This window comes from Aplysia californica, unplaced genomic scaffold (assembly GCF_000002075.1).
Source record: "Aplysia californica isolate F4 #8 unplaced genomic scaffold, AplCal3.0 scaffold00134, whole genome shotgun sequence".
Taxonomy (NCBI): domain Eukaryota; kingdom Metazoa; phylum Mollusca; class Gastropoda; order Aplysiida; family Aplysiidae; genus Aplysia; species Aplysia californica.
In genome coordinates this window covers 1,197,304-1,207,871 of record NW_004797404.1, presented here as the reverse complement: position 1 = coordinate 1,207,871, position 10,568 = coordinate 1,197,304, and positions in this window count along the sequence as shown.

The following is a 10,568-nucleotide window of genomic DNA, read 5'->3' as shown; positions in this document are numbered from 1 at the left end:
TATGCACTAGTGCCCACTGTTACTCGTACCTTCTTTCCCTGGAAACCAGCAGACCATAAAGATGCCACATTTGGGCAGGTTATTTTGATGCAGGACAAAAAATGTCCTCCATGCAATGGAAAAACCCTTCTTCTCTCTCACCAAAGAAGGCAAAGGTAACACCGTCAAGGGGAAAGGTCATACTTTCGTGTTTCTGGGATTGTGACCGCATTATCATGACTGACTCCCAGGGAAATGGAAAAACAGTTACAGGAGACTACTATTCGGCTTTGCTGAAAAGATTTTGGTCCGAATTTGTAAAGTAAAAGTCGTGGAAAATTCCGTAATTGGCTCCTCCTACTGCATGACAACCTCCCTGCGCACAGGGCACAACAAGTAGTCCAGTCAGCAGAACAGTGCGGCTTTGAAATCCTGCCACACCCAGCTTATTCACCAGACCTAGCGCCTTCTGACTTTTTTTTGTTTCCTTATCTTAAAAAATAAATCACTGTAAGGATGTCTTTTCCATGACGATGAGGATGCCATTGAGGTTTTTCGTGGAAGACTGGTTAGGGGTCCATTCTGGGTCTTTTTTTTTCTAAAGGACTTTTGAAAGTCAAAGAGAGGTGGCAGAAATGTGTTACTCTGCATCGTGACTATGTAGTGAAATGAAAGTAATAATAATACGAGCGCAATTACAGCTTTTGCCTCCCGCATTTCCCCACAACATGGGCCCTAGGCGTACAAAGGAGATTAAAAACGCATTCATGCTAACACCATACAAATTCATCATGAGTGCACATTTTGACAGCAACATTCTTTCAGACGATAAAAAATGCTCATACAAAAAGGCAAGGTATTGTCCATTAATTAAAATATTTTTTTAATAGATGTGTTTTGAGTCCCCTTTTGAAGGTATCAAGTTTTATTTCGGTCCTCAAATCACGAAGGAGAGTGTTCCAAACTGTTGGCCCCTGAAAAAGAAAAAGCTTTCTCACCTTATTTCTTCTGTAACACACGAGGTGTTGAAATTCGTCTAGAGCCACTGGATCTTAGTTTACGTGATGATGTGTATGGTACTATGAGTTCTTGAATGTATGTTGGAGGCTGGTTAGTTTGACCTTTGAAACATAGTAGGGCTAACTTATATTCGATTCTCGCTTTCAGTCTAGGCCAATGGAGCTCTTTAAAGAGGGGAGTTACATGATGGCGTTTTGATTGCTTTATCACTAGCCTGGCAGCATTGTTTTGAATGCGTTGCAGTTTTGCAACTTTTTCTTCTGGTAGGCCAGCGAACAGTGAATTGCAATAATCAATGCGAGACAAAATGAAAGAAAACATTAGTTTTTTTTATGGCATCAGTGCTAAGAAATGTCCTTATGTGAGCAATTCTTCTCATTTCTAAGTATGACATTTCACATAGATCGTTAAGTTGGGTCTCCATGGAGAAGTCTTTGTCTAAGTATACTCCAAGATTTTTTTGCTTTGCTCGAAAAGCGACAGTACCTTTGCCAATGGTGAGACATTGTACATCAAGAGCATTTAGCTTTTGAGCTGGTTGAGCATGTTATGATTTCTGTTTTGTCATTATTTTATTTCAATTTATTTTCAGCCATCAATGCTTTTACAGATTCAAAACATTCTGAGGTGTCTTTTATCAGGGATTAAATATTGTTTGGTTTTGCAGACTTGTAAAGTTGTATATCATCTGCATACATATGGTAGGGCATGGAATGGTGTCTGATGGTACGACCAAGAGGTAAGGTGTACATAGTGTATAGCACAGGTCCTAGGACTGACCCCTGGGGCACACCAAATTCCTACAATTGATGAGAGGACTGCATGCCATTAACAACAACAAAGTATAATCTATCATTGAGGTAAGATCGAAACCATTCAAGTCCGGTGCCAGATATTCCGAACATGTCCAACAAACGACTCAACATGATGTTGTGGTCTAAAGTATAAAATGGTGCTGACAGGTCTAAAAGTGAGAGAATGGATATCAAACCCTCATCTACAGCAATGAGTAGATCAGAGACAATTCTGAGCAAAGCAGTCTCTGTACTATGATTTTCTCTGTATGCCGATTGAAATTGCTCAAACAAGTTATTTTTTTGTGCAAGAACAACGTTTTCCAAAACTTTGGAAGGAAAAGGTAACTTTGATACTGGACGGTAGTTCTTTAGGTCATTAGGGTCAAGGCCAGGCTTTTTAATCAGAGGTAAGATATATGCTGTTTTGAAGCATGGTGGAACTGTATTCTCGCTTAATGATGTGTTCACAATTGAAGTTATAACATTAATGATATCATCAATATGACTGTGCAATACGTCACTAGGCATTGGTTCTAAATGACAGGATTTTGGTGGGCATGCCATGACAGTGTCTTTCACAAATTCACAACTAACTGACTTGAACGTTTCAAGCGGTTCACCATTAAATGATTCAGACATTGGAATGTTATTTATGTTGTTCTTTGAGTCTAATCCTTGTCGAATTTGGACAACCTCGTTATGAAAGTAAGTACATAATTTGTCTGGCAGTGTTTCCATTGAAACATTATTTGGCAAGATTTTTGTTTTGGCTTGTCAACTGAGTTCTCTTGTTATCTTAAATAAAGCTTTTGAGGATGGAAATTCAACAAATTGTCCAAAATAGTACTTTTTCCGATCAATATTAGCACAAGATTTCACTTTATGGTTAAGCTGTTTAAACATATTTGCTTGGGAACTGTCAATTTGGAATTCCTCCATCTTCTCTTTTGGCAGCACGTCTTCGTTCCTGTTTGAGCTGTTTGAACTCCGAAGAGAGCCAAGGTGCAGACTGGCGGCAGGTGACAACTCGAGCTCGAAGCGAGGCCTATTTGTCCAAGTGTTCACGAACCACTCTGTTATAGGTGTCGGTAAGGTTGTTGCTGTTGCCTTCGACCGTAGAAGAAAAGTCTCTTTTCATACCTTCTGAAAATTGTTCAAGGTCAATGTTCTCGACTTTCCTGCAGTTATCAGGTCGAAAAATTCTGAGAGGAACATGCCGGTGGTCAATTGGGTTTTTTTGTTTTGTTTGGGGGTGGTCGATAGAGGGCGATGGAAGTTGTTCAGTGATTCTTGGTGATAGTTAGGAATTCACATGCCCCAAATGATTTATAGTCTCTAAGTGATTTGCACACTGTGGTGATACAGCTTCTAATGATAGCACAGAGCCCACCGCCTTTGCCTGTCAGTCTGGGAATGGAGTGGTTGGAGTAGCCAGAAGGTGTTAGCTCCTGCAAGAGGACGTTGTCACCAGTAGGGCTGAGCCATGGCTCGGCAATGGATAAAATATATCTATTTGATTCAACCGTCAGATCATTCAAAAGTGTTGTTTTGTTGCGGACAGACAGTGAATTGAGAAACTTACTTACTTTTACTTTTGCTTTTTCATCCTCTGTTGCCGTTAAGCGTTGAGACGAGATGACGTTTTCTATGGTAGGCCAGCTCCACAGCTGTTTCAGTTGTGATGTTATGTTTTCTTTGGGTTTCCTTGACACCCTCGATCCACTTTTTGCGTTGCCTTCCACTTTCTTTATAGCCTGAGTGCTTGGTGTTGTAGACTCTCGAGGCTGGCTGGTCAGGTGACAAGCGTAACAGGTGGCCAAACCATTTTATCATCTGTCTTTCTGTGTAACGCAGGCCGATAGCTGCATGCGGTGATTTTGCTTTCTTAGGTTTTGCTTAAAGTCCAGGTCTGGTACTGATAACATACTGTTGGTATGAATATTGAGGTGATAAGCTCTCTCTTTGTGTCTATGGAGATGTTTGGATGAGATAGGAGAGGTGCGAGCTGGTAGGTGCTCGCATTTCTATTTCTCTGTCTATGGACCCGTTTTCAGAAAAAGTGCTGCAAAGGTATTTAAGCTCCTTCCCCTGTTTCAGTTATTACTATTGACATGGATATTCAGGGGACTATTGTTTCAGCTCACTTTCATAACTTCTGTTTTTGATGTGCTTATTTTCATATTGAATTAATCACAGCTATTGTTGAGTTCGGTAGTGTAATTTTGGAGGCTTTGTTGGTCGTGATGAATAAGACATTGGTCGACAGCGAACAGAAATTCATTTAGGTTTTCTGGGCTTTGGTTTGCGTCTTGCTCTATTGTATCCTTATATATAATAAACAGGAGGGGAGATAGAACGCATCCCTGTCATACTTAAGATCTTACTTTGAACCAGTCTGTATAGCCTTCCTTCGTTCTTACTGAGCTTCGCTGTTGGTATATAGAGCTCTGACATTATCTAACATTTATCCTCCGACGCCATACTTTTCGAGTGTCTTCCAGAGTTTTGCATGGTTTACTCTGTCAAAAGCCTTCCCCAGGTCTACAAAGATGATGTTGGATTCTTTGTTATGTGCGATTGTTTTCTCGCATATCTGTCGTAATGCGAATACAGCATCCGGGCATCCTCTTCCCTTTCAGAATCCAAACTGAGCTTTGCTCAGATTTCTCTCTACAATAGGTCTTATACGCTGCTCTAGTTTCTTGGAGTATATTTTCCCTGAATGGCTTAACACAGATATGCCTCTGTATGTTGTGCAGTCGCGTTAGTTGCCTTTTTACCATAATGGTACCACTATGGCTTTCTGCCAGTCTTCTGGGCAGTTCTTTGCTCCCAGGATCTGTTGAAAATTTGCCTCAACCACAGTATACCGGTGTTTCCACAAGCTCTTTTGCCTTCTTCTAAGATGTCATCTGGTCCTGGGGCTTTGTTCTTGGGACTGGTCTTGAGTGCCTTTTCTATTTCACTGGGAAGTATTGGTGGTTCTTTTGGATCTCCATAATATAAATATGTTGGTTGGAACTCTTCTTGTTGTCCGTGGCAAGCGTTTAGGAACGAAACCTTAACTCATCAAGAGCGAGATTGCTTTCTAGTCATTCTGCAACGCTTAAAGACGTGCTGATTTGGGGTATTTTAAAAAAGAAGCATAGCCTTGTTATTAATACTGAATGTTCAACTCTGTTTTAAAATGGCATAAAACAACATTCATACAAAAAAGTAAGATAATGTGTGTTTTTAATTTGTGTATGACGGTTCAAAATGTAGCCTACCACAACGTTACTTTTGGTCTGCTGCTGATCGGACGTATATGTCCGCTACGTCTTCAAGGAGTTAAAAGGATGAGATTCAACCTGTATTTCAAATCTAGTGTCTTTTTGGATCAGATTGTAAAAAAATTGGCTGGTCTAGGGTATTTGTAGACAGCAGTCTGCCGAGGAAGGGAGATGATTTTAATAGACCGTTGCTTCCCCCCCCCCTTCTCTCTCTCTTTCTCTCTTCCCTCTTCTTTTGAATGAAACTTTAGTATTTTGAGGTGGCAATTTTTGTTGAATGTTTGTCACACCTAGAATCTCTAACCAAGCAAGGGTTTTGAGAGACACAGGTTGTTGACACAGTGTGTTGATGTTGACCAGTTGTTGATTGGAATAACACACATGTTGTGACACTGGGCTGCAGGTAACTGCATGCTTGAAATGGTTGTTGTTGTTGTTATGAGACCCAGGTCTTGGTAGAATGTTTGTACAAGAGGTGTTCACAGCACAAATGTTGACACTTGGTTGGGAGTAAACTGTGTCTACTGACAGCTGGGTGAAAACATGTCTCAGGGCTTGTTGAAGATGGGAGGTGGCCAATGAGACCAAGAAAAGGGCAAACATAGCACCAAGCAAAATGATGGAATATCTTTCTTGATTCCTTACAGAAGTACATAATTTTAGCACTAAAATGTCCGGCACTGAAAGCTCTATATTTATTATTTATATTTAGACCGAAGACTTCTTGAACCCCCCTCGTAATTTGTACTAGAAGTACCACAGGCACCAAATAGTTCTTCACTTGTCTTGTCAGGATGTTCTATTCTTACTCCAAACTCTGCATTGATAGTTCCCTTGAAGGCTGACCCGTCATTGTCCATATGGATTGAATCACTAGGCAATACATCGATTGTTTTGAGAGCTGTGGTATTCAGGTCTACTGGGTCACCCTGACTCTTTTATGAGAGAGGTTTTGATGTTGGCGTTTATGATTTTGATGTTTTGGGGGCGTTCTGGTATTAAGGGTTTCAGCATTTCTCTGTTACTTGAAAGGTAATGTTTTTCTACCATTTGGTGGCTGTGTCGAGATTTCATCTTTCATGGATTCGTTTCTTTGGTCGTCTCTGTTAAAATCTTTCTCTTTTGGTGGTTTTTGTCTAGTGTCTTGTAGAGCTCACTCAACTCCACAACTGCAGCGTCTCTCCGCAGGTACAAAGGTTTCAGGTTTGTACGGATTTCGCAAGATGCAGTTGGAGTGGATCGCAAAGCGCATGAGATCAATCGTGCAGCTTGATTCTGAACTTTGTCAGGTGACCTCTGAGTTTGTTTGCTGCAGATTATATTTCTGTGGCATGATAACTCTAAAAGGGATCTGACTGTTCTGGGTGTTTAGTAATAATTAAGACAACAACTAGAGCTTCGTCCAACTAGGCGCTCCTTCTGTTCCTGAGAATGGAATTTCATTGGTTTGTCCCTCCTGCCCGGGCACTTATGTTCACACAGACTGATTATAACTGGGGTCTTGACTTTACATGGTTCAAGGCCAAAACAGTGCAACGTATGGTTCTGTAAGGCTTGGGGGATGAAGTCGTGTGCCAAATACCAAGGCGTGCACGTTTGCCTCTGGACACAAAATTTGCACTCCCCAGCGGCTCCAGGTCAAATTGTAGATTGATCAAGCCCAACCCTCCTCCTCCCACAACATGTCTATTTTGGCTCTGTGTGTTCTTAATTTAAGCCGTGTTATAGTGTTGATGTCAATGAGTAAGATGTCGCGTGCAGACTTGGATGGATGAAGTTTTGAGTATGATTGACTGTTACTGAAGTATTGCATGCGTACTGGGCTCTGTGTGTGCAGAAAATGAAGCAAGTGCTTTTGTATTGCATCAGTAAGTTAAGGTAGTTTTAAATTTGAATCTAATGTTTGTTCTTCGTGCAGCAATGTATCGAGTAGAGTACGTGCTGTAAATTCGATTTCGTTCTTTATTACTGGAAGTTAAGCTCATTATCAAGAGACTGGGACCCTGACATATAACAGCAGAATCTTCACATCATTTTAATCACTAATGATTCATCATGAAGGATGCACCGTTCAACCAAAACATCATCGGCAAATTTACTCAACATAAAAATCGAAGGACAATAAATCAGATTCACGCATAGGTGAGTCAATTTTCATATATTCCAGTGTGGTATTGCCACAAACAAGATTGCAATACTTTTGAATCATTTATATTGTCCTATTGTTTTGTGTGTGGGGGGGGTTTCATGTATGAGTGTTCCACTATCTTTTCAATCACATGCATCTTTTATATTTTGAATGATATCAGTGATTGGTCAAAGCAAGCCCCACCCTCTTTATGATCTATCGACACCACTGACGGTGATGTGGTGGTGACAAAGGGTGCTACCTCAGATTACAAAGTTCTATCTGCACAGTACCTAATTTTGAGAAGAAAAAAATTTTAAAAGCATGGTCAAGTGTTTTCAAATGTACAAATTTTCTAAATTGTTTTTGTAATATAATGCAAATTGAGTTGCAACAAGTGTTTTTTGTCATTTTGACTGTGATTCTTTCCAGATATAGAGTATTCCGTTTGCAGATAGAATGTTGTAATTTTCAACAAAACCTGTTGAGCTCAGAATTACAAAGTTCTGTCTGCAAAATCAAGGATCTCCAGTTTTGGCCCCGAGAGTAATTAAATACAAAGAGTAACATTATATGGGTTAGGCGTTGGGGAAGGGGAAGGGAAAGGGGTAGGGTACGAATTGTAAGATAGTTGGACAGTAGGGTAGGATAGTAATCGATGGGGCCTAAAGTGGATTATCACGAAAAAAAGCTTATGTATTTAGTTTATGTGTACCGTGGTATTTTTTTCTCTTGTTTTTTTTCTATTTACTTGTAGTTGGCCATTTCTCGCTAGTTTTACCTCTGACAGCAAAAAAGCAAACAAAACCCACCTTCTTCATTTGCGAATATCTCGACTTCTATTTAAGATAAATGGGTATTTTTCCCCACAAATAAGCTAAAAAACAACAACTTTAAGCAACTTTAAGATGATAGCAATAACCTTACTTGACCCAATGTTAGCAAGCGCCTGGCTCAAACGTATCGTAATACAATTTGTATTTTGCAGATAGACCTTATTGGTTCTGAAAAGATATTCCGGTATTCAGATAGAACTGTGTAATTATGTGGGTATCTTGATAATGACTCCGAATTACCTTACCATTTTCATAGAACAAACATAACATTTGGTTTTCTGACCTCATGGTCCAAACAACACAAACGGCCAAAAATGTCAGATACAACTTTGTAATTCTGAGGTCGTGAAATATAGCGGGAAAGGTCAAATAATAGTTCGACTTGACTTCTCACGTGATGATAGCGTCAAACTAAAAACTTGAAGATTTCTTATCAGCGCGAAAAGTAGAAATTGAGGGCAGTCAAAAAGTATTTTTTGGTTTTTGTTTTTGTAAAGTGTTTTACGGCGCTCGCAACTGCATCAAAAAGTATAAACTGTCAGTTTCCCCACTGATAATTTCACCTTTTTCCAGAAGACACCGCAAGCCAAGGTAAGCCTTTGTGTCTCTTCTCTTTCTGTTGGGCGCTCTAAGTAAAAGTTCATAGACTGTAATGTATACCAGTACTTTTTATTCCTTTTTGTTCAGCAATAAAAGATTTCTTGTTGACTGCCTTGCAAAATAACGCCTGTCCATTCGTTTATATCTCAAACGAACGCTGTTCTCATCTGCTTAGGCCCTAATTTATCCGGTTAAGCAACCAAGCCTTTCATCATCATCATCATTGCCTTTCTCACCCTGCACCAGGGTATAGGCCACGGACAAACACCCCCCACTTTTCTCTATCCTGGGCTAGCCTCTTGATGTTATTCCATGTCTTCCCACTTTTCTGTACATCAATTTCTGTGATTCTTCTCCAAGTTCCACGAGGTCTTCCCCTTGATCTCTTGCCCTGTGGGTTCCAATCCAAAACTTTCTTTGTTATGCAGCTGCCTGACTTCCTGAGAGTATGTCCAATCCATCGCCACCGCCTTCTTCCTACCTCATCTCTGACTGGGATCTGTCTTGTTTTCCTTAACACTTCCACATTGGTGACCCTGTCTGTCCATCTGATCCTCAGTAACTTTCTTAGACACCTGTTCAAGAAAACCTGGATCCTCTTTATACAAGTCTGCGATGCGTTCCATGCCTCACATCCATACAACAGGACCGACTTCACGTTTGAATTGAAAATCCTCAGCTTTGTTCGAAGTGAGATCTCTCTGGTCTTCCAAATCCTATCCAAAGATATGAAAGCAGCCTGTGCTTTTCCAATGCGGGACTTTATTTCAGCACCTGTTCCTCCCTCTCTGTCAATTATGCTCCCAAGATAACAGAAGGATTCAACATTTTCTAGGGCCTTTCCTTTTATTGTGACCTGCTCCTTTCGTTGTGCATCTGTCCTTAGTACCTTTGACTTTCCGGGGTGGATCCTCAATCCAACAGACTCCGATAGGCAGTTTAATACTGAAGTCTTTGCTTGTATCTGTTCCTGGGTGTGCGACAGAAGCGCCAAGTCGTCTGCAAAATCCAGATCGTCCAACTGTGTCCATGGTGTCCACTGTATACCATTTCTCTGTCCTCTGGTGGTTTCCTTTATCAGCCAGTCGATTGCCAATATGAAGAGGAACGGTGATAGTAAGTCTTGATGTCAAAGCTGTCCGTGAGCTGGCCATCATGTACAACCCTGCAACTTGTCCCTTCGTACATGCTTTTGATGAGGTTCACCAACTTCTGTGGGATTCCGTGGTGTCTCATTATCTTCCATAGTGTTGCTCGGTCTATACTGTCAAAGGCCTTCTCGTAGTCAAGGAAGTTGACAATCAGCTGGGAGTTCCACTCCAGGGACTGTTCCACAATAATCCTCAGCGTGGCAATCTGGTCGGTGGTTGAGTGATTTTTCCGGAAACCGGCCTGTTCATCCCGTAGTCTTGGATCCGTTCCTGTCTTGATTCTTTCCAGAACGATTCTGTTGAAGACCTTACCTGGTATTGAGAGGAGTGTGATCCCTCTATAGTTGCTGCAGTTGCTGAGATCCCCCTTTTTTGGAAGCTTCACGAGGTGTCCTTCTTTCCAATCCTTTGGGAACTTGCTCTCATTCCAGTTCCTGGTAAACAGTGGGAGTAGGATGTCTGCCGTCACATTGGCATCTGCTTTTAGGGCTTCAGGTGGAATCTGGTCAGGACCGGCCGCTTTACCTTTGTTCAGATTCTTAATGGCATCCAAAATCTCTTGTTTTGATGGAGCATCACAGCAGATAGGTAACTCATTTCTTGCTGGCAGTATGTTTGGTGGGTTACTCGGTGATGGTCTGTTCAGGAGACTGTTGAAATGCTCTACCCATCGCTTAGACTGAGCTTCCTTTCCAAAAATGCTTTTCCCGTCTTGGTCCTTTACAGGTACTTCAGGTTTCCCATATTTCCAGCAAGTGTCCTTGTGGTCTGGTAAAGGATTCGCA